The sequence below is a fragment of the Carcharodon carcharias genome, chromosome 1 (assembly GCF_017639515.1).
Source record: "Carcharodon carcharias isolate sCarCar2 chromosome 1, sCarCar2.pri, whole genome shotgun sequence".
Taxonomy (NCBI): Eukaryota; Metazoa; Chordata; class Chondrichthyes; order Lamniformes; family Lamnidae; genus Carcharodon; species Carcharodon carcharias.
Window position 1 is genome coordinate 37,014,831 of NC_054467.1, and position 14,469 is coordinate 37,029,299.

Sequence of the window (14,469 nt, forward strand, 5' to 3'; positions counted from 1 at the left end):
CTCGGCTGGATGGTTGGCTGGTGGGTAACAGTGGCTATCCCCTCAGAAGGTGGCTCATGACGCCTCTCCGCCATCGAAGAACAGAAGCTGAGGAGCGGTACAATAGGAACCACAACACCACAAGGGCTGTGGTGCAGAGAGCCATCGGTCTTCTCAAGATGTACTTCCATTGCCTGGACTGCTCAGGGGGCGCACTCCAGTACCCCCCAGATCGCGTCTCTGTGATAGTGGTAGCATGCTGCGCTCTGCACAATCTTGCACTGGAAAGGGGGGATGCTGTTGACGATGAAGACCTTGATGTCCTGGATGAGGCTGCACATGATGAATCCAGCAGTGGCTCAGAGGATGAGGAAGCACAGGACAATGATGAGGGGCAGCACGCCGACCCACTACTACACAAAGGAGGCAGGGACACCCGGGACAATTTAATACAACGAACCTTCAGCTAGCTCCACACACATGGATCAGCAGAAGCAGCATTGCCTGGTGCTTCCACACATGGCACTTAGGTGCTACATCTTCCACCTCATCAGCTGCAACTAAGGGCTTAGTACAGAAACATCAATGTCCACTCAAACACTCATGAGATGTCTGTGAAACATACAAATGCAGCACAAAGGAAACACCCTCAGCCATGGTCAGAAAAGTGGACTTTATTGTGTCCAGCATAAAACAGAAACGTCTCCTTGACAAATGTATGTATTTGTTCCCTATTCTAAGACCAACACAAAATCACCAGTGACAAACCCATGGAGTGCCTAACGTGCCTTATGCTTTCGTTTGCGGGTGCTAAGTCTATGTGGCGCCCCATCGGTTGGAGTGGCTTGTGAGACAGCCTGCTGACTCTGCTGTCCTGTTGGCCTTGATGACCTTGGCGGCCGTCCTCTGGCCCCTGGGAGGGAGTGGCCAGTTCCAGAACTGGCACCTCCCCAGTTGTCGCAGCCTCAACGGATGCAACGGTCACTGGCAGAGGGTTGGAGGAGCTGCTGCCCTCATCCGGAGCGCCCTGAGAGGAGCTCGCAGCGACGACAAGCAACTGCTGCGCAGACATGAGGTGACATTGGACCTCCCTGCTCACCGCAGATGGATGGGCACCAAGCTGGGACACTTGGTGCCCAGAACATCTCCCACATTGGGAAAGACCACCCGTGGCCAGTACCGCTGTAAGGGCTTGCAGGTCAGAGCGTAACCCAATCAGAAGAGTCTCCATCCGATCAAAGCCCTTCTCAATGAGAGTCGCCAACCTCTTAGTGGAGGAAGCCTGAAGCTGTCCTGAGGTTCATGCTTTCACTTACTCCACCGCAGAGACTAACTGAAGCACACCCTCATGCAACACTGCCAGATGCAAATGTGCTTCTTGCCGCTTGTCCTGCAGCTGCTGCATTGGTGACAACTCCAGAGGCATGTCATCATTGCCGGGCTCAGCATGTGCCTGGTCCCCTGCAGTCCTCCGGCACTCTCTGCCATCTCCTCCAGCGATTGTGAAGTGCCCTCTCCACTGTGACCCGGGACACTAGCCGACATTAAGTTCCCCACTGAAGTATTTGTGTCTGCCCTGGTGCCTGGCTGGCTGAAATGATGTGCCGCAAGTTGCAAGTCTTGGCCCTGAGATGTGGAGGGGGGGCTCCGGTGTCTTTGGGTGCAGCCATGAAGTGGTGATGCTGAAATTAACAACAAGGACAGTGCATCAGTTAGCGTTCAGTCAGTAACACCTTTCATCCCTTCCACCCCCCCCCCCAGCCTCATAAGTCGCTCACCCTTCAAGACCCTAAGGAGACGAACATTGGTGGGTTGGAAAAGAGTCAAGAGGAGCCCCAAACATTACATGCACATACAGACAGGCTGGTCAGATGGCGTAAGGAATGCTACATAGAATGTTATGTACCATAGGAGTGGGAAGGGTGCTGAGGTTCCTGACCTGGATGCATGCTGGCCTGGATAGTTGCGGTGCTGAGGAAACATTGCAAACACTTGCGACTTTTGCCGTGGATCGCAGGAGATTGACAGGTCACATTATTGACCTTCATACCGTTATGCGGGGCATAGAATGGGTGGGCAGAAGGAAACAATTCCCCTTGGTGCAGGGATGAGTAACATGGTGGCATTTGTTTAAGTTGAGTGCCATGAAGTTCGCAGGTGAGGTGCTGAGGACCTTTTGGACAGAGTAATGTGGGGCGCACTGGCTGAAAGGGTGGTGGAGGTACCAACCACCCTAAGATGCAAAACGTCTTTGGCTATGCAACAGTGATGCCATGGCATGTTAGGCCATGGGGATAGTGGTCACAAATGGATAAGGTGACTTTGGAAGGTGCTGGAGATGCGAATCCTCAAGGGGACGAGGGGTATTTCTGTCTGACCCACACGTCAGAGTGTGTCAGTCTGTGAATGAGCAGTGTTGCAGCATTAACGATTGCAGCAACCATCAGTGGTTTGGATGGTGGGCAGACAGAGTGGATGGGACTGTGGGCCTCAAATACCTGGCTGCTGGACCCCAGCCTCACCGTGCCTGGCCGCCCTGGCCTCCTGCCTCCTCCCCAGCTCCATGGCCTACTCCTTGAAGGTGGTGAGGCGCTGGAGCAGGGCGTGTCCTGTCCTGTGGCCCTCCCTTTGATTGTGCTCAATTTTTGCCTGCAGAACAGAGAAGATGATTTATTGGGGCTGATCGCTCATGTACTCTGCACACGCACGCCACACCCCAACCACAGTGGCCCACCTTAGGCCTCCAGCAGCTCCTGTCCACACTACTGGTGATCATTTCCCAGAAGATAGTATGCCTGGTCCCAACCCTCTCCCCCAACGGCCACCTTGGACACATTCGGCATCCATCACTTTGAATAGCACCCGGGTCTTAGCGCCCATGGCAAGGAGGCAAACTAGGTGCGGCACCGATGCCAGCAGATGGCACTTGGCCACGACACCTTGAGGCACCCCTTCCACCATCTCATCACCATCAATATGACATATGTTGGAGTTCTGAGTATTTGTCTAGCTGCCTCCCCTGCAGGTTGCCCCCAGACTACTCAAATGCGATAAATATCAACATATGCTGCGGGGAGAACCCATTTTCTCCTCAACCACTAAGGCTGGTGTAAGCATGGTCAGTACCCATTTGCCCACCCAGCGTGGCCCAAATGCCCAATGCAGTAACGACACTAAGACGTGGTGGGGGGGGGGGGTGCTCAAAGGCTAAGGCTACCTGCTGGGTCAAATGGCCAAGGCCGACATGGTACTCCAGAGCGCAGCAAATCATTGAATCGTTTGCGGCACTGGGTTCCAGTGCATCGCACATCATCATGGGCACTCACTGCATCACCCACCTCCTCCCACACCTGTCTGGTGACATGGGGGCCCCTCCTCCTCCCATCCTTCGGATACAAAATGTCCTGACGGCTGGACACCTCTTGGACGAGGATAGCAAGGTATGCATCTAAGAAGCGAGGGGCACACTGGCCCTCCACTGGCCTCTCCTGCAGCCTGCCCCCCCCCCTCCTCCTGCTCCTGCTCCTCTGAGAGCAGCCTCTCTCTCTCTTCAAGTGTCCATGGTGCACTGCCTCAACGAGGCTGCCTGGCCACTCTTTATACAGACTGCGGGTTCCCCATTGGAACTGGCGGTCTGAGCACACCTGCTTCTGCGACGACTTTTTTCTACACAGGAGTCGCTAACCCACTGGGCAGGCCTTAATTGTCCTGCCCGCACAAAATGGCAGCACGGCCCATTTCGGCAGCGGCAATCAGCTGCCCACCCGCTGCCAAGTTGGTCGGGCCCACCCGCCCATCAAGGGCAAAATTCTGCCCAATAAAGAGGGAGAAAATTGATTTTGAAAGTAAGTTGGCAAGAAATATAAAAACAAACAGCAAGAGCTTCTACGGGTATAAGAAAAGAAAGAGAGTGGCTAAAGTGAGTGTGGGACCCTTGGAGGATGCGACTGGAGAATTGATAATGGGGAACAGGGAAATGGCAAATAATTTAAACAAGCATTTTGCATCAGTTTTCGTGGTGGAGGACACAATAAATATCCCAAAGATATCAGATAAGTAAGGAGCTAATGGGAGGAAGGATCTTGTAACAGTCTCTATCACGAGGGACAAAGTATTTGACAAACTAATGGGACTAAAGGCAGAGAAGTCACCAGGACCTGATGGCCTGCACCCAAGGGTTTTAAAGTAAGTGGCTGCAGAGATAATGGAGGCATTGGTCAAAATATTACAAAACTCACTGGGTTTCAGGAGGGTCCCAGCAGATTGGAAAACCGCTAATGTGAAGCCCCTGTTCAAGAAAGGAGGGAGACAAAAAGCAGTAAACTATCGGCCAGTCAACCTAACATCTGTCATTGGGAAATACTAGAATCCATTATTAAGGAAGAAATAACAGGACATTTAGAAAAGCTTAGCACAATCACGCCGATTCAACATGCTTTTGTGAAAGGGAAATCATGTTTGACAAATTTGCTAGAGCCCTTTGAGGATATAACAAGCTGAGTTGATAAAGGGGAACTGGTGGATGTAGTGCATTTGGATTTCCAGAAGGCATTCAATAAAGTGCCACATAAAAAGTTTTTGCACAAGATAGGAGCATGATAGGTATTGGGGGGATAATGTATTAACATGGATTGAGGATTGGTTAACACACATGGGTCTTTTTCAGGTTGTAAAGATGTAACTAGTGGAGTGCCACAAGGATCAGTTCTAGAGCCTCAATTATTTACTATCTATATTAATGACTTGGAGGAGGGGGCAGAGCGCAATGTATCCAAAAATAGGTAGCAGGGCATGTTGTGATGAGGACATAAGAGCCAAGATTTTCCCCTCGGGGATTTGGGGGCGGGGCGAGGTAGGGAGGAATCCCCGACATCATCCCGGTCCATTTAAATTTTGAGGAAGGTGTGCAGACAGTGAAATAAGCTGTCTGCCCGCCGACCTGTCAATGGCCAATTGAGGCCATTGGCAGGCAATTTAAAGTAATTAAAGACCTGCCCGTCCAACCTTAAGGCTGACGGGCAGGCCAAGAGCCCAAGCGGGCTCCAGTTTATTGAAGAAACTTCATCCACTGGCGGGATGAAGTTATATGTCCATATTGTGAAAAATTAATAAAGTGTATGTGTTCTTTATTAACATGTCCCATCTCATGTTTGTCACACGAGGGGGACATGTTAATAATTTATTAATGTTTCTATTTTTAATGTTTTTGACATTACCAGTATTCTCCTTGAGATGTGCGAAAGAGCGCACTTTGATAGCTGGGGATTCCCTCCCCGCATAGTGCTTCCCGTCGGGGATGCCGCTGGGCAGACCTTAATTGGTCCGCCCACTTAAAATGGCGGTGGGCCCCGTTTCAGTGGCGGGGGTCGACTGCCTGCCTGCCGCCGAGCCAGTGGGGTCCACCCGCCATCCAAGGGCAAGATTCTGCCCAAGGAATCTGCAAGGGGGTATAGATGGGTTGAGTGAGTGGGCAAAAACTTGGCAGATGGAGTTTAATGTAGGAAAGTGTAAGGTCATGGCCTTTGGTAGGAAGAATCAAAAGGCAGACTATTATTTAAATGGAGTGAGACTCCAAAAAAGTGCAGCACAGAGGGATCTGGGTGTTCTTGTGCATGAAACACAAAAAAATTAACATGCAAGTAATTAAGAAGGCAAATGGAATTTTGGCCCCTATTGCTAAGGGGCTGGAGTTTAAAAATAGGGGAATCTTGTTACAACTGTAGAGGGTGTTGGTGAGGCCGCACCTGGAGTACGGAGAGTACTGAGTACAGTTTTGGTCCCCATACTTAAGAAAGGATATACTGGCATTGGGGGCAGTTTAAAAGAGATTCACTTGGCTGATTCCTGGGATGAAGAATGGCTAAACAGGTTAGGCCTTTATTCATTAGGGTTTAGAAGAATTAGGGGTGATCTTATTGAAAATTATAAGATTCTGAGGGACATTGACAGGGTAGGTGTTGTGAAGGTGTTTCCACTATTGGGGGAACCTTGAACTACGGAATAAGGGGATACTCATTTAAAACTGAGATGTGAAGGAATTTCTTCTCTCAGAGGGTAGTAAATGTCTGGAATTCTCTGCCCCAGAGAGTTGTAGAGACTAAATCACTGAGAGTATTTAAAGAGTAGGTAGATAGATTTTTGAAATATCAGGGAGTTATGAGGGCTATGGGGAGCTGGCACGAAAGAGGAGTTGAGGCCTGGGGCAAATCAGCCATGATCTTATTGATTGGTGGGGCAGGCTTGAGGGGCTGAATGGCGTACTCATGCTCCTATTTCTTATGTTCTTATGTAGAATGTTCAAGGTAAGAATGTGCTTCTCATCATTGTGCATTTATCATGTTTCAGTGGCTGTTAACATCAAGTCTGAATGAATGAGTGGTGTATGCCATATAGGTGTGTGACATTTAATTCTATCACCAACTAACTGGAAGACACCCATCTATCTCACTTCCAGTGGCCATGCATGTCGAGACTCAGCTGATCTCCGGCACCTCCTTCTCTGCAGCTGTCAGTGTAGAAATGGCTGGAGGACTACTTCTGGTTCTCTGCCTCTTCCTAGTGTTTTCTGTTCTCTTCTTATACAAGAAGGCAATGAAGAGACCTATGAGTGAGAATACTAGAAGTGGATGGTTTTTTGGACAGTCCTTTAAAGGATAGCTATCACATCCTCACCTGAACATCAGAGACGGATGGTCAGATGAGGATGTGAGCAGGTGCCTAGGCATCTGCATGATGAGTTAGTGCGATGAGTGACTTGCAGGAGGAGACTTGGGAATACAGAATGAGGGGCTTGAGGTGAGGCACACATCAGGATTTAATTGAATGTACAATGCCACTCACCTTCCCTTCTCTAATTAGGTCATTAAACCTCACCCGGCACTGTCTCCCGGAGTGTGGCACCACACTCCTGCATTTGACCTCTACAGTTATTTGCATGTGTACAGGTTTTGATAAGACACCACAAACACACTTGTATCCTATATATTTCACGTGATAATAATTGATATTTCTGATGAAATTGCACAACAGACAGTTGTGCATTAGGGATACAAGCCACATGCTTCTTGAAGCAATACAAATTACCAAATTTCCAATAATTGGTTAATACAGAAAATGTTTACCAGTGCAGATATGCTATTTGCAAGGTTCGGGGATAGACAAAATGGAATATTGGTTCCTTCACTGCCAGAAGGTCAAAGAGTTAAAATCCAGCCCAATGTCAGTGCAATGCACTCCCAAATGAGGCCAAATGTGGAACTTCCTTAATTACGTTACTCTGACAATGACTCCGGATTTAATTTAACATCAGCACCACCCATATCAGCGTCAACAACGATGTGAAATCCCGCATTATCTATTGTTGTGATCTCTCCAAGTGAGATTGCCAAATTGGAGGAAGTGCACAAATCTATGCCCAGGGGAGCTGGCTTGAGATTTTCCCCAATCTGTTCATGAAGGAACCAACAACAGCCGCCAGACAGCAAACACTTTCACCCCATCTGACTGGACTGAAACGAAATTTCCAGGGATAAAAAGACCCCACTGTGACATCCCCACTGAGGGCTCTTGCCTGATGCAGAATGAGTCTAAACAGTGAATTTCTTCCATGTTAAAAGGATGGATAACTGTAGTGTTACTTCATCTCATACCTTATTACCAAATATGGGATTAACCAGACTGTGGCTTTTGCGCTTCAGGGATCACTCTGTTCATTGTCAGAAGCACGGATACAGTTTAAATTTATTTGTGCTATCCCTCATAACTAAGTACTTACAGACACCACTTATGGCGTGAGTTGACTAGACCTTCCCTGAGGAAACATCTAATCACAGCATTTTCTACTATGCTCTCGTCTAGCCTTATAATACTCATAAGGGTGAGTAATTGGATGCAGGTTGCATGGCGTGGAGGAATTATTTATTGGCAAGGCACATTATTCTTAGTGAATACAAAAGAGATAGAATATTATTTCTCTTGAGCCGTTTTTAGAAGAAAATGTTTTATTTTGGACATAGTTTCAAGCATAACACACACTGTCAGCCTTACTTGTTCTTCATTGTGTTTCAGTGCAGGCTGGATTTTAACTCTTTGACCTTCTAGCAGTAAAGGAGCCAACATGGAATGTTGTCTTCTCCCTGAACCTTGCAAATAACATATCTACACTGGTAAATATTTCCTGTATTGACATATTATTGGGAATTTGGTCTTTTGTAGCCATTCAAGAAGCATTTGGCCAATATCTGTAATGCACAACAGTCTTTTATGTATTTTCATTGGAAAACTTAATTATTACACTAGGAACATATAAGATACAAGAGTATTTGTGGTGACTTATCAATATCTGTACACATTTTCAATGAGAAGTGCGAGCTCTGATGACTTATTTCTTATTATTAAGTAAATGAGATGATAACAAGAAATGATTTCTTTAACAGATTTTTTACTCTCTTTTTATGGAGAAAATGTGGTAAGAAACAAGTGATGCAACAATCCTATTGCATACAGTAGATCAAGAAGGCACAACTGTTGCTTAGAAGCAGAATTACACATAAAGTGATATAATTTTATATTAAACTTAAGCTTAAGAAAATTGAGGTGAAATCACGAACCGTTCAAGCAAAGTTTGAATGTGAACATACTGCAGCAACTTTCCAAGGTTCCTTCGCCAGCACCTTCCAAACCAGCGACCTTTACCACCTAGAAGGACAAGGGCAGCCAGTGCATGGGAACACCACCGCCTGCATGTTCCCCTCAAATTCACACACCATCCTGACTTGGAACTATATTCATGTTGTTTGGGTCAAAATCCTGGAACTCTCCCATTACCAGCAATGTGGATATTCCTACACCACATGGACTGCAGTGGTTCAAGAGGATGACAAATACATAGGCAATGCATTGATGGGGATGCTGATGTATTGGAGGTGTAGCGATACAGGCATTGACATCTCAGAGTGGAGGAACCGGGAGACTGATATAGTGAAGGTATAAGGATAGAGGTGTTGACGCTCAGGGATACAGGCACTAATCTACTGGAGGTGGAGGAACATTAAGTGAACTGGGAATATGGGGAGAGAGGTGAGTAACTGTGTGGTCCTGAAGAGAAATGAGCTAGAATAGAAATAGGTACTAATTGCAACACTGTGGATATGTAGGCAGGAAGAAGCAAGTAAAGAATGGCAAATCTGGAGCTTCTAAGAACCAAAAGGAAAGTTTAGAGCAGCACTGATCATAATTGTATTAATAGAATAAGAAAATACTTGCAAGGTTGCAATGCAAAGAGAAAGGGCAGCATTTCTCCATTTCACTATGATTTCAATAATTTTTAGTCAGGTCCCAGTGGAATGAAATTTATGCTATAATAAAAAGAGGATTGTGTGTAGGCATGTGTCACACTACAGCAAGGCATCTGAGGGGGTTGGTGGGGGCGGGATGTTCTGGGTAACAATATTCTAGTTCTGCATCTGGAACTTAATTCTGATCATAAACAGATGGCGTGATATATTTTGTATTCTGAGTGCTTTAAAGGGAACATAACTAGAATAGGTCTGAATGGTTGTCATCTAGTCAGACAGTGATAATTCCAACTGGTATGCCATGTCATACAAGGCAATGGGCCTAGTGCTGGAACATGGGATTAGAATAGTAGGTACCTGTTTGACAAGCACAGACTACGATGGGCCGAAGGGCCTTTTTCTGAACTGTAGACCTCTATAACTCTATGAATCCCTAAGTTACACTACAATTTTTTGCTTGTTGCTTGAGACTAGTAAGCAAAACTGAAATGTTACACTGTAGAATTGTACAACCAAGTGTATACTAATGAGTTTAAGCTATTTGCATAGTCAGCAATTCAGCGCATTCTGCAAAATCTGTCCTGGGGCAAAATGTTCTTCATCTGGATGTCATAATGGGAACACGTTCAATACACAGCCTCATTATCCGAAACTGTAACAACGATGAACTTATGTTGAAACCATACATTAACAAGTGAAGAGGGCACCCGGTAGAGCGAATACTTTTGGCACACTGTGTTAACTCAACATTATGACAATTGCACAGCTCTGCCTTGAGGCTTTTCCCTGCCTGGTTGGCGATCAGTAACTACAAAGATGAAAAAAGATTTTTTTATTATTAAGTGCTTCTGTCTCACTGAAGAAGCTTCAGGTCAATCCATGTTTAACAATCTGCTCCGAAAACTCTGCTCACATTTTGACAGCTTGACAAATTCCACCATAGCAACTGATACAATCCACAACATCCTAAAATGGTCAACAACATTCAAAATCAAACAATTCACAACATTCTAAGAAAAAGGTCAATTTTCTCCATCTCCTAATGTTAACGGATCCTTTAAAATATTCCAGGGTCTGGATCTGTATCTTTGCCAAAAGGTAATAAGTCCTTCTTTGGGCCGTACCTTCTCTGTGTATTTTTGTTGAAATCCGTTTGTTAATTTTTGAGCAGGGTGACCAACTCTCAGAATAAATTAAGGAAGGCTGAGGGTGAGCCTGTAAGAGTGGAGGCGAGGGGGAATTACCTCCATGACCACATGACCCATCACGAGCTGGGAAGAAAGTGTATTGGTAATCCCCGAGCACAAATCACTGCATTTCCAAGGCCGCCATGTGTGCAAAAAACAAGGCTGGCCAACACATGTGCAGATACAAAGGCTGGCCAACGCAGATAAATTCCAGGATAAAATGCATAACCTGGGACACAGGACAAAAGGCCAAATGATGGGACAGTCCAAGACAGTAGGTCACTCTATTTTGGAGATATATTGTGGTGGAGGTAATAAATTAAGATGAATGAAACATGTTGTCATAAAGATGTGCTTTATGCCAAACAATGATAATCCACCAGCTAGAAAAATAAATTGAATTTTCAAAAAACAGACCTTTCAAAAACACAGACTAAAAGTGACTCAAGCTCACAGCCAAGCTGGTCACCTAATTTTCATCATTATGCATTTCACATTCCAACCCCATTCGGATGAAGACAGCAAATCTGCAAAGAGCACCAAAGGCAATGATGCCCTTGAGGAGTGTGAAAGACCTCACATCTCCTACCTCATTAACATGCTACCTAAGGTATTTAACTGTTAGAGATGGACCAATAATGGCTAATTGCTTGGACAATTGGACCCTGGTTTAAGTTAGCTTCCAGACCATGAGTCAATCAAGTTACAATTAGAATATCAGGACATGTCTGAATGGCAGTTGGAGAAGAAGGGTCACATGACAATCCACGTTCTTTGCATTTTTTAAGCACATTCTTTCTCTGTAGAACAGTACGAGCAACTGAAAAGCTAAGGGTTTGGGGGAGATGGGGGGATTCCGCCCCTACTTCTCTCTCTCTCTCCATACAATTTGCAAGCTTTGGGCCCTGCCTGCTATTGTTAACTATTCTATGTGCAGCAGACATCGGCCAGAATTTTCCGCACTCATTGGTGCTGGGTGTCATGACGGCCATGAGCAGACAATATGGCGAGAAAGCCAAAAATTGGTTTCACGCCATCGTGAAACCAGTTTCCAATTGTCCGCTCCACCCAGCCTTTCCCATCATCCAACATCAGGAACCTCTAATTTCAATGCATTTGCACCTCATCATCTTGCCTGCTCGCTGGAATCATCCACCCAGGTCAAATTTGCTGTCCACGTCTGGACAAATATGACATGCAGAAGTCAGGACTTACCTCTAGGGCCTTGCTCACATCGCAGGCCTCTGAGCAGCAAAAGAAGAACAATCGCATCACAAACTGTGTGGATTCTCATGGACATGGCTCTGCCGCGAAGCAGCTCATGGAAGATGGGAGGTCTCCGTTGATGTCTCAGGTCTGCTTTGGGACATCATGGTCTTGGCTATGGGCTGCTATGGATGATTGGCAAGGTGGGGCAGAGGAAAGTCTAGTTGTGAGTGGGAGAGGAAGGTGTACCGGGAAGGTGATGGGAGAGGAAGGTCTCGGGAGAGGAAGGTGTACGGCGGGGGTGGGGGAGCGCGGGGTGAGGTCTTCGGGAGGGGAAACGAAGGTATCGGGGGAGTGAAGTTGCGATGGGGCGAGAGTACACGGAGAGGGAGGCTGTAACTGGGGAGAATGTGGCAACTGTGTGTAAGGGGGGGGAGAAAAGTGTAAGGGAAGGAGTTCGGAGTGGGAAAGGAGTCCGAGGGAGGAAGGATATTGGAGGGAGGAAGGATTCCAGGGGGAGGAAGGAGTCCAGGGGGAGGAGGGAGTCTAGGGGAGGAGGGAGTAAGGGTGGAGGAGGGAGTAAGGGTGGAGGAGGAAGTAAGGGCGGAGGAGGGGTTGTCCAGATAAACATGCAAGGCAAGGATCTGTGAAGTCAATTACAGTCTCCTAGGGAGAAAATTGAGAATGGGCATGGTAGGATGAAATAGTGAGTATGAGAGACGGCTGAGTGATTGGGAGGATGAGAGGCTGACCGTGCAATGTTAGCGGTAGAATAGATGACAAGGGTAGTTGGTGGGGATTTGGAGGCAAGTACGGACCCTGGGGGTGGGAAGGAGAAGGTCAGGGAGATTAGTGTGGATGGCGGTGGGATTCTCGGGAAGGAAGGGAACGTGCATATTCATCTGGACATCCCGGAAAGACAAGGGTTCGAGTTGGTAGGTGTCAGTGGAGAGGTGGAAGGTGATGCCAGGTGGTCAACAGTGTTGAGGGAAAGGACATGGGTGACTGGGGGAGGGGAAAGGACGGGGGGAGCTGAAAAGAAACTTAACGACTACCATTGCTATCGAAATTGAAAGTGAGCAGGTCCTCGTGTTGGGCACAGGTGCTGCATGGGAGTGTGATCAGTGGGTGGTTGGAAATGCAGGTCAGATCAGATGGACAACTGAAAGAGAACTCCCCAGCAGGCAGCATTGAAAATGTTCATGGCAGTGATATAAGTTTGATGGGGGAAGGATCTGCATGTGTGGGAGAGGCTTGCATGAGGCCCCAAAATCCGTCCAGAATCACTTGTGGCCTGGCTGGGTGCAGCTAAACTGCGAGTTGGGTGGGGTGCAGGGGGAAGGCTCACGAAGCCTGTAAACAAAGCTGAAAGATACCATTACACATTATCCAGTGAAAGTGAATATATTTTCAAATTATAAAGTTACAAAATGTGTTCATCCGTGCAACCACTTGTGGTCAGAAATTCTTAACTTTTCTAGGCCTACCACTTCTTCTAGGTGCTTTCCTGACGTCTGCAGGAGGGGAGGAGACAGCCTGTGCAATGGTTGGCCCTGTTGCCTCTGATGACTTTGGCATGCATCCTCTGGGGAGCCGAGGCCTTGGGGATCCTGGCTTGCATTTGCTGTGCTCCTGTGGGCCAGCTGCTCCCTCTGCAGGGACAGAGAATGAGATTGAGGGGCTCACAGGCAAAGGGGACTCAGAGGGAGAGAGCAGCCTCTGAGAATCCTGAATGGATGAACCATGGGTGTCCAAATGCCATTCCTCCTCCCTTCAGGTGGCTGAGGGCTCCAGCCTGACTCCATGAGGGGAAGGAGCAACTAGAGAGACATCGAGGTGTCCCCTTTCCCTCTTGCATCGCCACTGCAGGAACTCACACATGGCTACCATGATGGAACGCAGGTCTCCGTGTTCTGCTGGATCAGGGTCTCCATGGCGTTGGCCATCCTTCCCATGGAGACTTCCATACGCACGTATGTGGGCACCTCTTCATCAGGGACCAATGCAACTCCGTCTGCCGACTTATGTGCCACTCTGTTGAGGGTTTCCAATGGCTCTGTGTGATGTTCCCCGCCTTCTGCTGACTCTCCAGGATGAGTTGGAAGGCCAAATCCAGAGGCTTTTCATCCAACTCGGACCTCACAGATGCCCCTCCCCTGCAGTCCACCGAGTATCGGGGAACTCAACTGTACCTGCCTCCTCCTGCTGCAAACATGTGTCCTTGTGTTGACCACCAGAGTGTGGACCCAAGCCTGCTCTAGATCTAGGTCCCACAAAGGTATGTGTCTCTGCGTTAGTGGAGGGTGTGGGCTGCAGGCATGGTCCCTTCCCTCACCAGTCAGCGTGATGGCACACTTCTCAAATTGAGCGAGGGGCCTAATGTGGGCCACTCCACCCCCTAGCTGGACCTCTCCCTGCTGTTGTGAGCCAGCTTCTCCTGTGTGAAAACAGATGGAGTTTGTGAGCACGGCGCATGGCACTACGTGGAATGTTTATATGGTGAGTGGAGCCATGGAGGGGATGAGGATGTGAACTCTAGCGGATATAAACCTGATGGAGATGTGAAGGTGTGTGTGAGAGTTAGTGGTGTTGTCTCTTGAGGTGTGAGATCCCTGTGGATGTGTGATGGGTTTGTGAGTGTGTGAGCTGGGAGTGATGAGGTGGTTGATCTACCCTGATGGAACAAATGAGAGCATTCATCCTCTCCCTGCACTGGATGGCTGGCCACCTCTGTGCTCCAGTGGCACTAACCGCTGCAGCCACCAGCTCCCAGGCCGGATTGGTGACTCTGGTTGACCTCC